This window comes from Lissotriton vulgaris, chromosome 8 (assembly GCF_964263255.1).
Source record: "Lissotriton vulgaris chromosome 8, aLisVul1.2, whole genome shotgun sequence".
In the NCBI taxonomy this organism is placed as follows: Eukaryota; Metazoa; Chordata; class Amphibia; order Caudata; family Salamandridae; genus Lissotriton; species Lissotriton vulgaris.
The window spans coordinates 598,668,821-598,690,761 of NC_141696.1; the positions used below are offsets into that span (position 1 = coordinate 598,668,821).

The 21,941-nt window shown below is 49.8% G+C and overlaps 1 protein-coding gene across 2 annotated transcripts in view; it reads right to left on the reverse strand.

Annotated features, from left to right (window-relative positions):
* The window catches only part of LOC147697773 (uncharacterized), a 303,212-nt gene that overhangs the window by 181,879 nt on the left and 99,392 nt on the right, over nucleotides 1–21,941 (reverse strand). The window lies entirely within an intron of this gene.

Here is a 21,941-nt window from a genome sequence, read left to right on the forward strand (position 1 = left end):
GCGCATGGGCATCGCCTCCATCCCCAGATTGTTTTTAGCCATTGGCAGAGATGGAGTGAAGTATGTGAGTGATGCCCATGCTATGAGCATATGTATATATACATATGAATACTGCAGCTGCTACAGGCGCCGGGGAGGAGGGTGGGCGATATGAATGTCAGCAGCCCTACATGCCAAGAACAGATGCATACTGGTAAGTAGCATTTGCAGTTCGAGGCATGTGGGCTGCTGAATTCATATCTGTGCATAGAATACATAGCAGTCCTCCCATTATTGGCGGCCGCCCGTGCCAGCTGCAGCAGTCTGAAAAAGTGTTTTGAGAACAGCCTGACCAACAGCTGCCTGCTGTTTGGAGTGCACGTCTACACAGTAATGTTTAGTGAAAGTATGTGTGGTAGACCATGTGGCTGCTCTACAAATATCTTCTAAGGGAATGTTACCTAGGAAAGCCATAGAGGCCCCCAACTTTCTGGTGGAGTGGGCTCTCGGTGGAATTGTGAGAGTGCGTTTAGCCTTAGCGTAACAGATCTGAATGCATTTCACGATCCACCTAGCGATCCCAGCTTTGGAGATAGCGTTTCCCATGTGGTGTGAGGCAAAAGCAACGAAAAGTTGCTTGGTCTTACGAAAATCTTTTGTCCTGTCAACGTAGTACATCAAGGCTCTTTTAACGTCAAGGGTGTGGAGCATCCGCTCCGCCAGCGACTGTGGGTTTTGAAAAAACACTGGCAACTCAATTGTCTGGTTCATGTGGAATTGAGATACAACCTTGGGTAAGAATTTAGGGTTAGTGCGGAGTACCACCCTATTAGCGTGTACTTGGAAGAAAGGTTCCTGGATGGTAAGCGCCTGCAACTCGCTAACCCTCCATAGCGATGTAATTGCTACTAAGAAAGCAACCTTCCAAGTCAGAAACTGAAGCTCACAAGAGTGCAGTGGCTCAAAGGGAGGACCCATCAGCCTTGTAAGAACCACATTGAGGTTCCATTCCGGAGCTGGTGGTGTCCGTGGTGGAATGACTCTTTCGAGTCCTTCCAGAAACGCCTTGATAGCAGGGACCTTAACAAGCATTTTCAATGCAATCGGTCTCGCCTTTGGGACCTTATAAGTATTTAGCCATGCAGCACATTATGCTGGGTTCTATAATATCTACTGTTTAACATGGAGGCTTCGACACTAATTGGCACATTACCATATTATACAATGTTAATGATAATATTTGCAAAACAGTTGCAGCGTCTCTGTTCCAAGTGGAAGCAACCTAGTTAAACACATTACCACTTAAGGCCATTCATTTCAAGTTTACGCTAGCAGCCGACATTTGTATCAAGTTAGTTTCAAGTGCCGTAGTGCGGGAGTGATTTTTCCATGCACGCAATACTAAAACAATTAAACCAAATAGTGGGGCCTTTGTTTTTAGTTTATAGTCAACAAACCGGCTTACAGCCAAGTCCAACATAACAGGATGGCACAGACTACATTATTTTGCAAAACATGACTTTTCTGGGTTGTGTGCCAAATAATTATGAAAATGTTGCTGCACATGTTTCCGTTTCAAATCTTTTGATATGTAACAAATTTGAGCATACAAAATGTAAACAAACACGGCACAATATAGGCGTGCTAGAAACAATCAACACTGAAGCAACTGGGGCTAGTGACCAGGCTGCGCTGCAGGCAGTCCTGTACACAGAATGAAAGATGAAGCTGTGCAGCTGCGCATTCTTGGCGGAAAAGAAAACATTTCATCTACCTCTTCACTACAACTAAGCAACCGTGGTCTCCAGTTGCACTGGCTTTATCTGCGTGGTAATCCAAGGAGGCTTCGATGCACTGTGGAGTCTACAACTCAGATGCACACGGCCCTCACAAAATGTAGACCGGGTCAGCTTGGTCTGTAGACAGGCAGCCTGGTACAGAGCTCTCTACACAGACAGTCCTGTTCAGCAACCAAAACCAAGCAAAGTAAGAGGCACTCCGGTGCAGAGCTTTGCACAGCGATACCTCTGTAGACACACAGGCAGCCAAGTGCAGAGCACTGCAAACAGGCAGTCTGGTTCCCGAGCAGCAAGCCCAGTACAGAGTTGTGTACTGAGGTAACCCGGAATAGCTGTGAGATAAACGGAATGCAATTACAAAAAAATGTGAATCACATTAAGACATCCAATTTAAAAGAGAAATTTGTCGTACCTGAATGGGACTAATGACACAGAGTAACACAGGGACCCGTTGAGAAAAGTGTCCACCGTGATATTAGGGAGCCGCAACTAGCTGTGCTTGTGTTCCTCACGAAGTCGTGTCAAATTTACAATGTGCTCTAGGAGAAATACATTATAAAAATGGTGCCCGTAATTGATTGCCCGTGTCGAATGTGCAAACACTCGCAGTGCATGTGCGTGTGAAGGTATTTATCTGAAAGGAAAATGCTGCACTAAGACAACGTGCCGCATTAAAAGTGCCGGAGCGAGAAACCCAAACCCATCAGTGATTTTAAATTAGAGGTCACATGCCTGAAGTGAAATAAAAATGGTGAAAAGACTCATTTAGGCTACTGTAAAGTCCTTAACTAACTCCAGCTCTGACAATATTCATAGAAAACACGCTCATAGCAGTGCCAATAAAATAAAATGTTCTGCCTGTATTAAGTGTTGATGAGATACCATTAACAAAAAAACATTTATAAAAACAGGTGCCTGCTAACAAATTAAGCATGGTGCCCGTGTTGTTGTTAATGCTCACAGTTTAGCGTGGCGCCTGGGTGCAGGACAGCAATGAGGAGCTGAGAGTACAAACGCAGGTGCCATGGTGCAACCTAAAGCGCAGCGCCCTTGTTGTGAGCGGAGATGTGGAAGTAGAGTCGGCCTGGAGCGCGCCTTGGAAGAGACGCGGGAGGGCAGGAGCGTGACGCCGTGAGCGTGCACGTTGGCGTTCCCTGCGGCTCGCGCATTCACAGACCGGTGTCTGCTCGTGCACCGGTCTGTATCACTTGGGGAGGCAACATAACGACAACAAGTCTTACTAGTGACAGACCAATGAACAATTCAACTTGAAGTGCTGGCTCTAAGGCAGAGGGGCCGCATTGTATTCTAAAATAACCTGGAAGAAAAACACTGTCGCTCTACAGAGTGGGAGATTATAATATATCTATACAGTGAAAGAATTTAATTACACTGGTTCTGCCAATTGTGTAACAGATTGATTTTTTCCATAGTTGAGAGGTAAGCCCATTAGAGAGATGCCAACAAGAAGGATAAAACAGGCACTTGTAGGTAACAAGTGAACGTGCATATCTCTGTGCTTCTCTTCACCAGCGTTTCACTTTTACAAATAAAATTATCTTAACAATACTCTGGTGTTGGGCTGTACAAGCTGTGAAGTTAAATGGTTATGTTATGTAGTGGTTTTTAAACAATGCAATAAATCCACGCTAGTCTAATACAAAGTATAAAACTTTTACAAAATGTTATACATCTATTATTTATATACACGTATATTGCCAATGAATTATTTACTGTTACCGTAACTTCAAATGTCACTATAATTTGAAACAAACGCATTATTAGATGGCGTTACCAACGTGTATCATTCACCAATTACATGCCTTTCCAAGCCTCCTAAATTGGTGTTAGTGCTTCAAAGACACTCACTTTTACCAAGCTACGGCGTGGCACACTTAACACATTTAACTACAATTAATTACAACAGACAGAGGCGAGTCTTGAACCTCGGCTCCCTCTAGGCACCAACGTATTTCTTGAAGTCTCACCTGTTGGCATGTATTCACTCCATGACTGCCCGCACCTCTGGCTCCAAAGGACCCTTGACTTCCCCAGGATTATACTGGTCAGGAAAGGCCCGATTAAGGTCCTTGTCGTGCCCGTTCTCACGCCCACCCTGTGCACCGCTGCAGACTCCTTCGTGAGCGCGGCGGTAGCCATCAGAGTTCAGGGACGGTAGCAGGTGCACGTCCGTGGTGTTTAGGAGCTGGCCAATGCGAGGGTCTGACTGGTAATTCCGTACCAGGACCCCTGCCAGCCGAATCAGCAATTCTCGAGACAGCACCTCGTCTCCGTGCATGTTGCCGCCCAGCTTCACCTGCGGTGCACCGGGGTCCGCCACAGTTACCCGTAGTACCCAAAGCGGGCTGCCCTCTGCCGACTGCCCAATAGAATAGAGCAGCACTTGGAGCAGGGATTCGGCAGCGGTTTCCAACTCTCGCAGACGCGGCTCCAGCTCCTCCGCGGTGGTGTAGCAGGTCTTCCTTCTCTTCCAAAGGACCCTTCTTCACGTGCGCTGCAACTGCAGAGTGGAGTACTAAGAAAATAAGAAGTGGAAAGAGCCAGAGCGCGCACACTGACACCAGCCACTGGGCCGCCATCTTTTCCCAGCTCTGACAGCAGCAGCCCGCTTCCGGTAGTCACCAGGCAACGCTGAGGCGTCAGAGGGGGAGGACCCAGTCAAGAGTGGTGTCTGAAGGCGAGAACCAATCACCGGCTACTGAATTTAAAGTACACGAAGATAGCTGTGGAAATACGTGTCAATAAACATTACAGTGTAGGGATATGGAGATCAGAGCACAACAAATAGTCGCGCTAAGCTGGCACGGAGAAAAACAAATACAAGCGTGTCACGAACAGCACAAAAGAAACAGCTTGTGCGCGCGTTAATTATAGTTGAGCACGCGCACCACGTCTTCTGGAGAGGAGCACTCAACTATAATTAACGCGCGCACAAGCTGTTCACTGTTTCTGGGAAGCGCGTTCACTGACCGGAGTCTGCTCGTGCACCGGTCTAATTCCAACTCTATGAAGCATTAATCCTCCCGTAGTAACCTCCCTAGTAATTGAACGCATTCTTAGTGTATTGCCTGACTTCTTCTATTCATACACCATCATCCCTTTGAGGCACTGACCTCCCTCAGAGCAGTAGCGGCACTACAAACTCTTAACCAGGTTACACATGTGTACTTTAGCCGCTCACCTTTTCTTCGCCATCCAGTTGATACTCCTTTCTCTCCAGCATCTGTCTCTGGTGGTACCACTCTTCAGCATGCCCCAGTCTGAGTCTTCTCTTAGTCTGTCAGATGGCATCTGACAGCAGTGTGTTTTGGATACCGAGGCAGTTGCCTCATTACTCCACATTTATTTTTGAGTTTTATAGTTGCTGTTTTCGGTTCTTATTGATCTGTGGTACTTGTCACAGTTGGAGTTGGTTCACAAGGTCAGCTCAGTGATGAGCATGCCCCTGTGGCTCTACTATTTTTATATACCCATCCAATGGTGCTGCCACATCTTAACATCCCCTTGAGATGATGCCACCCTTCCGATTGCCCCACAGTACTGCGAACCTTTGGACTTCCCACAGTGGTGGTGATTCTTGTTAGCAAAGCGCTGTGTTGCTGCGGCAACAGGGCACAAATTACTCCGCTGATGTTCTTCAGCATTCTCCCCATTGTTGCAACTCCTTAGCATCCCTCTTCAGTATCCCCTTGTGGTGCTTACAATCCTTTGGGAATCCTCTAGTGTTGCTGCAGCTCCACAGAATTCACATGTTGCGATTATATTTTTAATCATGACCCGATTACGCTGCCCTCTCTTCAGCCTCTCCTTATGGCTCTGCTGCTCTTCACAATGGCAATGCATCGCTTCATAACACTATCTTTATTCAGCATCTTTCTACAACACATAAATGTTTCAGCATGTTCTTCAAGACAACTGTCCAAGCCATCACTAGCATTATTACTTTGAATAGTTCTAACAGTGAGTCATTGATTGCAAGGCCGAACTTAATTCTCCCAGGGTCAGTAACAGGAGATACCAGCACCAAGGGAATTTGGAGATCTGCAGGAAGACTGCAGATCCATTGTGTTTCTATTAGAGATTTCAACAGCTTGAAAGCAGGCAAAAATCTCCAGATGAAAATCAAGACTAAAATGAGGCATTATTAGGGGATTCCTGCCCCGAATCCCTGGTCACTACTTGCTTCTTAAAGGACCCTCGGTGCCTCACTTATAATCTCCAGTAAATACTCCCTCTTGGAGTTGCTGATGCCTCCAATATCGGGGAACTCTCAAGGGTGAAGTTAGAGAGAGGATTTCAGGGGCACTCGCAATGAAGGCGTAAGTGGTGTGTTACTACTGATCATCTGAAGTCTGTACTTAACCTTAAGATCCTTCTTAAATACCAATAAGAAATAGAAGTGAACAGGTGCCTAATCAAGACCCTCAACACTTAAACGGAGAACTATCATCGACTGGTATCCTTTGGTTGTTATTCTGAAATCAGCAAGGGGCTGAAGCATATATTTCATGTTTTGAAGGCAGCATTGCAGCCTGTAGAGAGCTAAAGCACGGGCTATTCAGGTGCAGTATTAACCTTAAATGTGAATTATTCTCCCTCTTCAGAAGCAACTAGATTAATAACCACCTTGTTCGGTGTCATACGTAAATGTATGGAAAGCCATAGGCAAAGACAGAGCATTAATGTAGTCATGATGGGAGGGTAAAAAAAGACGGGCAACTGATCTGTCTGTTAAAGTGAGTCAGTAATGTCATAATTTTTCAATATGGGAACATGTCAATTGAAAGTCTAGAAAAAAGGACCCAACCCTTCACGTTTTATTGGAAGTTTGACAGAGAAGTGACCAGTGATCAGTGTGACTTAGAACCCTTTTATCATTACACCACCATAGTCACTATATTTCTACCATTAAAATGAAGCCAACTTGTTGTGATGCGGTGCTGGAAAGCAAAAGGACAAAGATGTTAACTGGTTTATATGTTCATGCGTGCTTATCCTAAAAAAAAGATGTAGGTTATCATTGATGCACACATAATATCAATATCAAACTTGTCACAGAGGGAGAACTAGGTAATTCAACATTTATTGCTGAAACTTCAAGGAGTGAAAAGACCCATCTGCACTATATCTGGATTGCACTATCTGATCATGTCTCTGGAATGCCGGTTTAACTTGGGTGGCTAACTGTTGACTCACAGACAAAAAGCCATATATACAGATCTTCATTGGAAATCCTTTTAGACTAAAGAAAACTCTCCACACATGACTGAATCCATTTGGCTCAACAATTTCAACAGATACTCAGGCTTCATGACAGATCCCACAGATGCTATTCCTGAACAGTCTACTATTCAATTAAAATTGCCAGAAAAAAGTTATGGAAGGGCCATTTTACCCCAAAGCATCAGGGTACATTCACATTTTCTATTTATAAATGTGCATTCAAGCACCATTATTGGTTTGATCCATTGTACAGACCTTTGGCATTGAGGTCGTCTGGTTGGGGTGATTTGATTAAGAAAAAACACTAACTTTACATTTAATTGATTAGCATGGGTGCAATTTTAAGTTTGAAGTATGATTAAATCTTCATTGTATGTAAATATAAACACACACACACACATACTTAATTTGTTTCCCTTGCTTTCCATTTTAAGGAGTGATATTGCATTGTTATGCCTGGTGCACACTACAAACCTAGCTGTATCTGGGCGCCTTAACCAGCTTATTAAACAAATCAGTCACCTATACCACACAGCCAGGCCAATGCTGCTACCACAGGCAAAATCCTGCCTTGCAGAGAGACCTCCATTCGTTGTTAAATAGAATGGTTTTAAAGGTTTTTTTCTGGAACTCTTTAGTGTGTCTTGTAGTGTGCATTGTATTTTAATCTCACTTTTCATGTGTTTTACTGGAAAAGCAACTGATAGCAGCAATACAAAATGTTCGTGTTTTCTGACTTCGGCTATAGAGGGGTTGTTGCAGGTTTTTTTTTCCTTCTTCGCTTTATAGAGTGATTCGGTACTATACAAATAATACAGATCGAAGGGGATGGGCAGCTATAATTGTGTTCGCAGTCACAGTAAGCATAGTTACGGCTTAAACATTAGTCAAAACGATGGGATATGGGTGGGTGTGCCTGCGCTCACAAATTACCTTTATTCTAAAATTAAGATAGCTATGTCATAAAACGAATCAGCAGACCAGACCATGCACATTATTTTGAGTTTTGCACAAATGTGAACTCTTTAGGTAGACTAGCTTTAAAGTTCCCAGTGAAGCCTACCCTGACTCAAAAAGAATCACTTTTTGACACAAACAGGCCACAAAGTATTACACAGAAGCTGAAGAGTTACATATGCCCTCCTTGGAGAGCAATCGATCAACATTGCTAAGTGCGTGAATTTCACACCAGTTTATCTGAACCTGAACTGCAAAGACTGCATTTACAGATTAGACGTTCTAGTTTCCCCATCTTTTGCCCCAACCCAGCAGTGCTCCTGTAGCTGCCGCTTCTAATATACCTGACAACCTCACCCACATGCTGTGCCCGGCAGTACCCACCTTGGGCGATGGCTATGGACTCGAACCGGTGCAGCTCCCGCAGCAGGCAGCTCCGCTCGGTGGCATGCAGGCTGTATATGAAATCCCGGGCGCCCTGTGCGGTGTTTAGCGCCTCAATGGGCTCCTTCCGTCCGTGGGTGGGTACCCAGTGCTCTGCAAGTCCCGGGCCAGCACCAGAGCCACAGCCGGGCAGACCGCAAAGCAGTCCGGCTCAAAAGAGTCAACCTTGGGGCGGCGAAGGGTGGAAAACCAGGGTCAGAGCAGGACTAAGAGCCAAGGTCTAGGGCAGCAGCACCCGCCCTCTGAGGCGAGAAGATCCGCGGTTTGCTGCTCCCAGAGGATCACCAACCGTCCTGTGTGTGAAGAGGGCACCCGCCGAGCGCAAAGGGAGCCCGTGAAACTGGTGGCGAGGGGACTCAGCTCGCAGGTGCAGGGCACAAGCTCCCATGCAGGTGGATTGCTACTGTGGTGCACTACGGAACACTGAAGGAACTCTCGAGACTCGGTGCAGGGGCTGCCGCTAACCCACAAGCTGGCTCCAGGCGCCCTTCCACAGTGGTCGCACGGCCCCTGCGTGCCCTTGGGGGTCTCTCACCTGACGTTCCGTACCCGACTCCACCGCTTGTCACTCTCGCATGTGCCCCGGGAGGGAGGTCTCTTTGTGGTGGTTGGGGGGGGGGGGGGGGGGGGGGGAGACAGGACACGCACAGCTAACAAGAGGCTCGGGACGGCAAACAGTGGGCGTCACCGCTTGACAAGGGTGCGTCTTCTCACCCCTCCCGCAGTTGAGGCGGTCCTGGAGTGACGTCATCGGGCATGCGCTGATTCTGTGCTTCACTGTACGGGATGCGCGTGGACGCGGTGCATCTTAAAGTAGGGTCTGCTCTGCGTGCCTAACTATTGGTCCAAGCTATAAAGGACTTGCAGAGTTCCCCGGAGAACCATACACACAGGAATGGTACGGGGCACGTTTTCAGAACGCAACCTAGCATCCACCACCTCGTACATCACAGAGTAAAGCAAACGGATCTTACTCACAGGGAACGCTTCGAGCAGGAAACGTGGAGTGCTTTAAATTAACGTGTGTATGTGTGCAATGTTTGGGACCTGCTTTGTAGAAAATCACGAAAGTCCATACTTAATCTAGACATCGGAACTGGAGACTCACGTGACCGTACGTCAACGCACCTGCGCAGTTCCAGCCTCAAGCGCCGGCTTCTGTGACTGATGATAAGAGACTAGCAGAGACCGCAGATGCAAGATTCCCTCGTGACTGAGCCTGTAGCTGGTGAGTGGAGCGGGCGGGTGGGGCTTAGTTGTAGGGGGGTGTGTGTGTGCGTGTGTGTGCTTCCGTGTGGCTGTGTGCGTGCGTGATTGTGAGAGGCTGCAGCTGTGAATGTGGAGCAAAAGATGTGCACGGCTGGGGGGGGCGGGGCATGCGCGGTCACGATGTGCAATCGGCGCTCGTGCACCAATCTACGTCGCTTGAGGAGCAACTTGGCCACAATAGGTCGAGAGCTCGACCTAAAAAGTGATAGGTGTTGCCTATTCTGGAGGTATGCTGCCATTGCAGACAAGTGAATGCGGATGGAAGAGTACGCCAAATTGCATTGGTACAGGTGGAACAGGTAACAAATGATGTTCTGAATGGAAGCATCCAGCGGGTCAATATTGTGGTTTACACAGTAAATGACAAACCTCTTCCATTTAGCCGCATAACAAGCTCTAGTAGTGGGCTTCCTTGCCTCCCGAATGATGTCCATGCAATCGGGGGGAAGGTTGAGGTAGCCAAACTCTAGGACTTCAGGAGCCAGATCGCCAGGTTGAGCTGTTGCGGATCTGGGTGCTGAATGTCGCCATGGCTCTGCGTCAGAAGGCTGGGCGTGAGATGAAGCCTTTGATGCGGTACCACGGAGAGTTCCAGAAACGTGGTGTACCATGGTTGGCGAGCCCACGTTGGAGCAACCAGGATGAGAGTCATCGAGTGCTGCCTGAGTTTGCGTGCCACCAGCGGTATCAGAGGTGCTGGGGGAAAAGCGTACGCAAATCTGCCTGACCAGTTCATCCACATCGCATTGCCCTGCGATTGCGGGTGTGGGAACCTGGCGGCGAAGCTTTGGCATTTTGCGTTCTCCTTTGTGGCGAACAGGTCTATCTCTGGATGACCCCACCTTTGGAAGTACGGTTGGAGTACTGATGGATGTATCTCCCACTCGTGCATTTGGTGGCTGTGCCTGCTGAGCAGGTCCGCCATCTGGTTGTCCTTGCCCGGGAGATGCTCTGCCATGAGGAAGATGTTCCTCTGAATGGCCCACTTCCACATGCTCTGAGCCAGATGAGACGGCTGCGGAGAGTGTGTGCCCCCCTGCTTCTGGATGTAGTACATGGCCGTCATGTTGTCCGTCCGGATCAACACGACCTTGTTGCACAGATGTACCTTGAAGGCCTTCAAGGCCATGAAGATTGCCATCAGTTCCAAAACGTTGATGTGCATCTTCCTTTGCTGTAGTGTCCATAGTCCCTGCACTGTGTAGTGGAGTACATGCGCTCCCCATCCCTGGAGAGAAGCGTCCGTTGTCAGGATAATCTGTGGCACAGGCTCCTGGAACGGTCGGCCCTTGCAAAGGTTTTGTGGATTCCACCAATGCAGAGAGTTGTATGCCCGACCGCTCACCAACACTAGGTCTGTCAGTTGCCCATGAGCCTGAGTCCACTGACGTGCTAGGCACTCCTGAAGCGGACGCATATGTAGTCTCGCGTGCGGGACGATGGAGATGCAGGAGGCCATCATGCCTATCAACTGCATGAACACTTTCGCTGGAAGCGAGTACTGAGGTCTGAATCGTTGGATCAGCGTTTGGATACTGGCGATTCTCACTGAATTTGGCTGCGCAGTGGCTGCCAGAGTGTCTATTGTCGCGCCCAGATACTGCCGTATATGGGCGGGCTGGAGATGGGATTTTGGATAGTTCAGCGAGAATCCCAGATCGTGCAGGAGGTGAATTGTGCGGGACACGTGGTCCGCGCACTGCTGTTCTGTCTTTGCCTGAATGAGCCAGTCGTCCAGATAGGGATAGACGTGGACGTTCTGGCGTCGTAGATGCGCTGCCACAGTCGCCAGGCACTTTGTAAAGACCCTTGGCGCTGTGGTGACCCCGAAAGGCAGGACCCTGAACTGGTAGTGCTGGTCTTGAATCGTGAATCTGAGGTACTTCCTGTGGGAAGGATGCAGGGGGATATGAAAATACGCATCCTTTAGATCTAGCGTAGCCAGGAAGTCCCCTTGTTGAAGCAGGGGGAGGACCTGCTGCAACGTGAGCATATGGAAGTGCTCCGATAGAATGTACCAGTTGAGGGGCCTGAGGTCCAGGATGGGCCTTAGGGATCCGTCCTTTTTGGGGATTAGAAAGTACAGAGAGTAAACTCCTGTTCCCCTGTCTTGCAGTGGGACGAGCTCGATTGCCCCTTTTTGCAGCATGACTTGAACCTCCTGCTGCAACAAGTGCAAGTGCTCGCCGGACATAGGACGGCTTCTTGGAGGTATGTTTGGTGGAGTGGAAGTAAGTTCCAGACAGTAACCGTACTGGATAAGAGACTTGACCCACCTGTCCGTGGTGATGGATTTCCACGCGGGCAGGAACTGCTGGAGTCTCCCCCCGACCGGTGTTGTGTGGTCGGGGGGCAGTGACAAGGTGTCACTGTTTGTTGGCGGTGGAGGACCTGGAGCTGTTGTTTCCACGTCCCCTGCCTTTAACGTTGTTGCCCCTGTAACCACCTCTACCCTTGTTGGTGTATGAGGTCTGGGTGTTGGTCTTGTAATACTGTGTGGACTGTGATGCCTGACCCCTTGAGGTGCCTCTGTTATTGGAGCGGCGAAAGGAACCACCCCGAAACTGCTGAGACTGGAGGGCCCCCATAGACTTGGCGGTGTCCGTGTCTTTTTTCATTTTTTCAAGTGTCGCATCCACCTCGGGGCCAAACAGGTGGTCAGGATTAACAGTTTGGTTCAGGATGGTTGTCTGTATATCTGGTTTGAATCCTGATATTCGAAGCCATGCATGTCTCCTCAGCAACACGCTAGTGTTGATTGCCCTGGAGGCGGTATCAGCCACGTCCAGCGCACATTTGATGGAAGCGTTGGTGATCAGCTTCCCCTCCTGAATCAACATCTCTCCTGCCTCCTTGTACTGATCAGGCAAGTGCTGCAGAAGTGTTTCTAGGGTGTCATAATGCGCCCAACCGTAGCGAGCAAGTAGGGCCTGCGTGTTTGAAATGCGCCAAATATTAGCTGCCTGCGCAGCAATTCTTTTCCCTGAGGCTTCAAATATTTTCGACTCTTTGTCTGGGGGAGGAGCGTCACCCGTGGTCTGCGAGTTCGCCCGCTTACGTGCGTTGGATACCACCAAAGAATCCAGTGGCAAGTGCCCCTTGATGTAAGTTGGGTCAGAGGGCGCTGCCTTGTATTTTTTATCAATACGAGGATTGATGACTCACGCCCGAGTGGGCTCCTTGAAAACCTCCGGCGCATGTTTCAGCACTCCCTTTAGCATAGGCAATGTCTTGACTGACTTCTCAGCCACTGAGAAAGTGTCAAACAAAAAGTCGACATCCACAGGATCTGAATGAAGGTCAACATCATGATTAGCTGCAGCCCTCTCAATCAGAGCGTTGAAGGCTGCAGAGTCCTCCGTTGGAGAAGTCTTTGCTGCAAAAAGCTGCGGTTCATAACCCGACTGAGAGTCCTCAGGGTCGCCTCCGGCAGACCAAGGTTCATGCACCTCCTCTGGATCCGAGTATGCTGGATAATTGTACTCGTCCTCTTCATCTCCGACACCTTCCCCAGCGTTTGAATGCGTCGGTGAAAGTTCTAAATTATGTGGAGATGCAGGCTCTATAGGGGCAGAAGTACCCGCAGAGTCCTTCTTGTTTTTGAGTGGAATACGATAAGGCTCCAACACCGGCTCCGTGGTGATCTTCCGTTTGAGGAGAGAGAGCTTCCCGGTGTTGGCGTCGATGATAACCTCTCGACGTTCCTCATCTGCGAGTGGTTGGAGCCGAGGCTTCGGCACCACCAAGGACGCCTTGGGCGTTGACACCACCTTCAAAGGCACCCCGGCCCCATGCTTCGGAGCGAAAGCCTTTGGCGTCGTCTTCGGTGTAGGCTTCGGCACCACATCTTTCGGTTCGGGAGCCTCAGCGTCTTTCCGAATCCTCTGCAGGGACTCGATGACCTTTTTGGCCAAGGCCGGAGAGGGCTGGACCTGCTCGAGCGATTTCCCCGAGTCCGGAGTCGGGTCGGCGAAAGGCACGGTCTTCGGAGCCGACACATCACCATCCTTGGCCTTCACGGCCGGAGTCGGCGCAGCCAGAGCTTCGGCGTCGCCCTGACGCTTCTTCGGAGCCTTCTTCGGGTCATCGACCTCGACCACCTTCGGCGCCGACGCGGCCGCGTCGGTCGTCTTCGCCTTCGGCTTCGACACCGGGGTCTTCGGGTCGGCCATCTTGGCGTGGCTCTTGCTGTCGGCCATTTTGAATTTCTTTGACTTCGAGGCCTCTGGAGCCTTCTGTCCCACCAGAGCGACTTTCACTTTCGGTTTCGAAACCGTTGGTGTGGACCCCGATGGCTTCACTTTCGTTTTCTTTAACGGTAGTGGCACATCAGAAACGTCCGTGGCCGGGCCCGTAGGCGAGGCCCTGGGACAATCAACAAGGTCTTGGGTAAGGCCCGAAGGCGATCCCTCGACCTGGGCCGTATAATGGGGGTTGACCCCAGAGTCAGTCTGAGGATGCTCCTCCTCTGAGCTATCCTCCACGGTGGCAATGGCCCCATCGTCGTCCCCTACCTCACCGACGACTTCATCAAACTCCTCGTCTCCTGCGTCGTAGTTTTCTTCCTCCGACGCCGGGCTAGAGTCCGAAACTTGAAATACATTGTCGTCTCCAACGTCTTCCTCGAAGATGTTGTCTGGCGGGGGCGCTGATAACTGGGCCTGGAGCCTAGCGGCCCAACGAAGCTTGAGAGTCTTCTTACACCGGAACTTTGAACAGGCCATACACCTGGTCTCATCATGGTCCGGCGACAGACATTTGTTGCACACAGGGTGCACGTCGAGGTGTGAATACTTGGAGGTGCACACCGGGCACCTCTTGAACGGGGTTCGTTCCATGTCTGGAGCGTCGTGTAGGCCCGTCCGCGCCGACAGCACGCGGAAGGGCAGCAAGAGTTCGGAGCTGAAGAATAGTCAAACCCGAACGAAAACGATACCGACGCCAAGCCTAAAGACCTTTTGGTCTCAAGTTAGGAAAGTTAAACTATTATCGATTCCGACAGAGGGAACCGAAACACATCCGAACCCAATGGCGGAAAAAAACAATCTGGGGATGGAGGCGATGCCCATGCGCACTGTAGTCCAGGGGAGGAGCCACCTATCTCGTGATACTTCGAAGACTCTTCCAGGACAACAATGTGCAATCATCCAGACCCAACACTAGGCGGCGATCTATGCACAGATATGAATTCAGCAGCCCACATGCCTCGAACATCTGGAGTACCTGGCAAAAGGGATATACCCAAGGGCTCGGGCAGGCTACTATCACTAATACAACTCCCAACCGTGTCAGCTACTGCTACAGGAGGCTGGGCACAGGGCAGCGAGGCTGCGGGCTCCAGTTAGAGCCTACGCTCGGTGGCCTGTATCTCCTGGATCAAGACCGTCTCCGCGCGGTTCAAAAATCCATCCAGTGTGCCCACCACCCTGTCCCCTACCTTCCTCTTACTCATTGTTCAGGGAGCTAAGTGCAATAAGTGACCTCAGAATCGATAGGCTAATGACCACACAATAACAATAGTTGAAAACAATTTTAAGGTCCCAACAATAAAATGAACAGTCTTGTCACGGGAGCTACAGGAGTTAGAGATGTACCCGGCGCGGTCTCTTCTGGACTGCGACGGGCAGCGCCCGGGCACGCCCGCGCGCGTCCCGCGCTGCGGGAGGGCCGGGCCGGTTAGGAGGGCCACAGGCCCCCTATAGCAACGTCACTTCCTGCGCGCTTCCCGGAGACTTCTGGGGCTTGTGGTCCTTGAATCCTTCTCTGCCCCCACACGGTCACAAACACGCCGCGCCGTTTCCCTCACGGCTAGGATGGCAAGAAATGGCGTCTCTGGCTCCCGCAACCTCAAAATACCAGGTAGGCAATCTGGCAGTGTAGCAATAAAGTGATAATTTGTCCCGTGCTGCGGGAGGGCCGGGCCGATTAGGAGGGCCTCAGGCGCCCTCTAGCAACGTCACTTCCTGCGCGCCTCCCCGAGACTTCTGGGGCTTGTGGTCCTTGAATCCTTCTCTGCCCCCACACGGTCACAAACACGCCGCGCCGTTCCCCTCACGGCTAGGATGGCAAGAAATGGCGTCCCTGGCTCCCGCAACCTCAAAATACCAGGTAGGCAATCTGGCAGTATAGCAATTAAGTGATTATTTGTCCCGCGCTGCGGGAGGGCCGGGCCGGTTATGAGGGCCTCAGGCGCCCTCTAGCAACATCACTTCCTGCGCGCCTCCCCGAGACTTCTGGGGCTTTTGGTCCTTGAATCCTTCTCTGCCCCCACACGGTCACAAACACACCGCGCCGTTCCCCTCACGGCTAGGATGGCAAGAAATGGGGTCTCTGGCTCCCGCAACCTCAAAATACCAGGTAGGCAATCTGGCAGTGTAGCAATACAGTGATTATTTGTCCCCATATAACTGAATACATAGCATAAGCATAAAATACTGAAACTTCTCCACTTAATCAAGATCATCCATCCCTCACTTCCACAACCTACTTACACAACAATAGTTAAGACCGCCATATACTCATTTGTCTCATTCATACTATAATTACTCAATTTCTCTCACCCAACCAAAACATGCACAAAAGAATGAAATTCCTAGGCCGAGCAAATCACACAATACAAATATGTTCAACATTACATTATATATTATATATTTATATTTATACAATTTCTAAAGCGCACTATCACCTGACAGGCATCTTGGCGCTAGTAACTCAAGACCATGTCAACATAAAAGGGGGCTAAAGCACAGGCCTAGTTCTTAGGGAATAACCAAGTTTTAAAGTTCTTTCTGAACGCAAGAAGATCCTTGTGTTGTCTCAGTTCAGTGGGTAGTGTTCCACAGCCTGGCCGCAGCCACCCCAAATGATCTGCCACCAGCTCTAACTTTTTTAAAACGTGGGACTTTTATTAACTTGCCTCCAGAGGAGCGGAGCGTTCTACCCGGAACGTACCATTCAAATTTTTGCTGGAGAGAGACGGGTCCTTTTCCATGTAGGGCTTTAAATACTAAACACAAGGATTTAAATTTGATTCTTTGTGTCACAGGGAGCCAATGCAACTCCGCCAGTGCTCCAGAGGCCGAGGACCTCCTTGACCATCCTAACACCAGTTTAGCAGCGGCAGATTGCATCCGCTGCAGCCTGTCTAGTAGGAATTTAGGGGATTCAAGGAGCAGGGCATTACAATAGTCCGCCCGACTAAGTATCGTACTCCGTGCAATCAAGACGCGGGCTTGATGGGGTAAAAGAGGAAAAATCTTCCTCAAAGAGCGAATAATCGCCAGGCAGCAACTCACCACCTTCCCCACATGCGCCTCCAGGGAGAGATTACAATCAAATGTTACCCCCAGGTTACGAACTATCTTGGCCGGCTGACCAGGGTTGGGAAACTCTAGGGGCCACAGATTCATGGGCGGGCAAACCGTGTTCCTACGCGTCTCAAATTGCATCAGCTCAGTTTTAGCTAAATTAAACTGTAGAGAATTCTCCTTCAGCCACTGTGACATATCTTCTAAACATCTATGAAACCCCTCTACTGAGATGGACTGCTCTCCCTCCAGGGAGAGAATAAGTTGCGTATCATCGGCGTAGTTGATGACCTTGATGTTATAACGCTTGATGATCGTCAACAAGGGTCTCAAATAGACATTAAAAAGAATGGGGCTGATGGCCGAGCACCCCATGTAAGACCTGAGTAGAGGCAGATTGGTAAGGAGGAAGGGACACCGCTTGCTGCCTCCCTGAGAGAAAGGAGTGGAACCATCTAAGGGCCACTCCTGTGACTCCCACCTCACTCAAGCGGTTCAGAAGGATGTTATGGTTGACCGTATCGAAGGCGGCAGACAGGTCCAGCAGAATCAACACTGCTGCCTGGCCCCTGTCTGCCCGCCCCCGAAGCTCATCCATTACGGTCACCAATGCCGTCTCAGTACCATGAGCCGGTCGAAACCCGAACTGCTCCTCCTCCAGGTATTTGGCCTGTTCTAAATGCGCGGTCAGTGTGCTACTCACTACCCGTTCCACTACCTTGGTCGGGAAAGGGAGAAGGGATATTGGTCTATAGTTCTTTAGACATTCTGGATCAAGGGAGGCTTTTTTAAGCAATGGCGTTACCAGCGCATGCTTCCATTGGCTTGGAACCACCCCTTCTGCAAGAGACTGATTACAGATCTTATACAATAATGGGAAGAGTTCTGCCCCGAACTCCTTCCAGATTTTACAAGGCAGTGGGTCCAAGGGGGAGCCTGACACAATGCTGTCCGTAAGCTTGTAAAAGTCCTCAATCTGAAGAAGGGGAAATTCAGAAAGAGCCCCCAAGGCAGCCTCCACTGTACTGCCATTCCCTGTCAGCTCACCCTTGTCCTTAATAAGGGACAACTACTCGTTTCCTACTTTCGACGGCTCTGATGCCTTCCCCAACTCCTCAATGATAAAGGCCACTTTATCATGAAAAAAGTCGGCAAGATTATCACAGAGCCTCTGAGATGGCAGGAAGTCATTTTTACAACACTCAGGTTTGGTCAGGCTATTGAGGATTTTAAAAATGCAGCGAGAACTGTTTGAAGCCCTGAGTATCGCTAAGGCGAAGAAGTCAGCCTTCGTTCTCTTAATGACCTTCCTATATTCCCAAATTTTTGTTCTCCAAGCCTTTTTGTCCTCAATTAAATATTTCTGTCTCCAGATTCTCTCGGCTCGATTACAGTCAAGCTTCAATTTTTTTCAATTCCTCCCCAAACCAGGGGGCAGATGGCCTCCCCTTACTCTGAAAGGATTTACGAGGCACCAGTGAGTCCAGGGTCAGAGTGATCTCTTTACAGAAAGTGGAGTAGTTCTCCTCGACCTGAGCCTCCGGCGAGAAGCAGTCTTCCACCGAAAACACTTCACCATGACTTTTCCTCTGTGCCAAGGCCCTCCAATCCCTCCCCACAAAGATAGTCCTCCGATTGCCTTCCCTTTTATCCCAATTGGCCATATTCAAGTAGAATTTGACCAAAAAGTGGTCAGTCCAGTCCATCGGGAGAACCTCCCCATGAATAGCTGCTCAATTGAGGCAAAGATGAGGTCCAACATGTGTCCCCCGAGTGGGTGGCTACCGAGACTTGTTGACGCAGTCCCAGCCCCTCACATGATTGGGATATATTGGCCAAACCTGTATCAAGGGAGCCATTAGACCAAAGATTAAAATCGCCCAGAATTAAAACTCTCCGATGTGTGGCTGCCATGTTGGTAAAAAATTTCCAGGAGACGTTGCTGCTGCAGCACACTAAAAAACCCCGGTGGACGGTAGCAAATGATCCCTGTCAGGGATTGGCCCAGCTCACTCTTGATAGTGAACCCCAGGAGTTCCACCCCTGCGACCAGATCAATATCAATGGTCTTCAGGTTCAGGGACTCTCTATAAATTAGCCCCACCCCTCCCCCTTTCCCCTCCACCCTTGGCACATGCAGTATTTTGAAGCCTGGCGGGCAGGCTAATCCGAAGTCAACCTCGCAGTCCTGGCGTGTCCAGGTCTCAGTCATGCACAGTACCTCCAAATCAGGAGCTTCTACTAATATCTGAATTTATGTCCTATGTTTAGGTACGGACCGAACATTCAACAGCCCACACGGGAGAAGGTCTTTGGCCAAGATATCGGACAGCGGCGCTGCGGATTCTACCAGACCCAAACTACCCCTGTTACTAGCACCTCTATTTAGGGCATGCAATGCGGCCGACGAATACGTTATGGCGTTACCATGGCCATGGGTCCCACTTAACGGAGGAGAGGCAGCATGGCCGGGGCTGAGCGCTTCCTTAGCGCGGACGGGCGCAGACGGGCTCGCCTTCGGCGCTCCCGCTGCGCGTTCGCGTCTCCATGCAGCTATATCCTGTAGCCCCTCCAACTGGAACGCTAGCTACCGGAAGGGCGGGACCAAATCACACGGACGGACCCAACCAATTGGAGCAGCGTCAGGATTCACACCAAGAAGAGGCGAAATCTCCACCGACCCCTCCCGTAGCAATCCTCCTCCCCACTGTATGCCGATTGTGCTGAGGCAGTCGGAAAGAAAAGAAGAAGACAGGTGCCGCCCGTAAAGAGCAGTTTAAAAGGCACAAACACTGTACCGAAAGAAAAAGACACAGCAGCTTTTGAAATGTCCTCTCACGACACCACACAACATTTAAACAACAATAAAAGATTAAAACTCGCTAAGACAGCGCACAAAGCTCCCAGCAGCGTAATGGCCTCATACATTTCTTTTGACACCTACATACATATTACAGTAACTCAACAGATTGACCCTGTAGGAAAGTACTCCTTTTGGTACGATTTCCCCCACCTTTTGCCAGACTAATGCATCTTTGACTGAGTGTGCACTGGGGTCCTGCTAACCAGGTTCCTAGTGCAGGTGTTAGTTCCCAAAACTGTACCTTTGTTTCCACAATTGGCACACCTCTGGCACACATGTAAGTCCCTTGTAAATGGTACCAGTGATACCAAGGGCTTTGTGATCAGAGAGGGTCTCTCAGGGATGCAGCATGTATTGTGCCATTCTAAGAGATCCCTCACCAAACACATTCACACTGCAGTGTGAGTGCTTTAGAGCAGATAAAAGTGAAGAGTCGACCTGGCACACAAACCTGTTGGCCAGGTCTACCAGCACTGCAAGAGGCATAGGTAAGACACCCCTTCAGCAGGCCTTACAGTATTAGGACAGGGTGCACTATAGCTCTTGTGAGGGCATAACCGCATGAGCAGATATGCCCCTATAGTTTCTATGTCCATTCTTAGACATTATAGGTGAATAGTGAAGCCAAAATGAATGAGTGGGCTGGGAGCTTGTCAATACAAGTTGCACAGCTCTGTGAAGGCTTCACCGAATTACCAGATGTCTGCTACCAAATATCTCAGATTAACCCCTTCGACGCTGGTGATGGAACCGCTCAGTCACCAGCCTCGGTCACGCTGTGCTGGTGACGGAACGGTTCCGTCACGGCCCGCTCGGCGCGTTCCATTGAGCAGGCGTGGCCATGACGTAACCGCTCCGTCACAAGCACAGCGCGCCCGAGGCTCGTGACGGAGCGGTTCCGTCACGAGTACGGGAGCGCTATGCGGCCCCCCCTTCCCACTAGCGCTGCGGCGGAATAGCCGCCGCAGCAAAGGGGTTAATGAACCCACACTTATGCCAGTGCTGGATTCATTAAGAAATGTACTAAAGAGGGCACCTCAGAGATGCCCCCTGAAAACCTCTAGTGTGTGCCCGACTGGTCAGCACCAGCCTGCCACTTCTAGACAGGTTTCTGACCCCCCTGAGGTGGAAGACTTTTGCTTTAGTGAGTCAGAAACAAAGCCTGCCCTAGGTGGGGGTGCTTCACACCTACCCCCAAGCAGAAACAGCATAGAAGGGTGGTGACCCTCAATGGCTTCCCATCCTTTGTTATGCTGACCAGGGCTGACTCACCCCCTGACCAAGACCCACTTTTGGCAGCAAGGTCGGTGGGAAAACTAGTAAGCAGTAGAGGTCTGTCCCTCTAGGCAGGACCACCCTTAAGGTTTCCTGAGCTGAAGTGACCCCACCCCCCTTGACAATCCTTCATATTGTTTTGGAGGATTTTAGCCATTTAGGTTAGGGGTATGCCCCCTTCCTAGAGAGAGTGGACATACAAAGTGTGTAATCACCCTAAAAGTAAGTAGCTCATAGGCTACCTTCTGACCCATGTAACGCCCTAAACTAATATTTAGGGACACCCCGAACCTTTATCCTCACATTACTGATGACCTACAAAGAAGAGGACAAAGAGCCATGCAGCAGCGAAGACTGAAGACACCAACTGACTTGGCCCCAGCCCTATCGGCCAGTTTGCAGCCCTCTCTAGAAGAGCGACTCGTATGCAAGCCAGTGACCTCCAGAACCCTGGGAGGACTGCCTGCCTTCTAAATAGACTCCTGATCTCCCATAGACAGCAGACCTGTCCAGAAGAAAAGCAACTAAAGACCAAAGTGCTGCCTTTGGAACCGCAAAGTCAACCACCTCTGCACCCGATGCTCAAGGCCCAAGTCCAAGAGTCACCAAACTATTACTAAACACTTCTAATAAAATACTGGATCTATTGCCTTCACCAATGCTTGTTCGTTTTGAACCGGAAACTGAAAAACAAAACTGATACAAGCTAAACTTCAGCCCTCTGGGGCCACATTCACAACCATGGGATCTCGCTTGCATCCCATGGCCCTGCTGCGATGGCCAATGGCAGGACCTGGAACATTT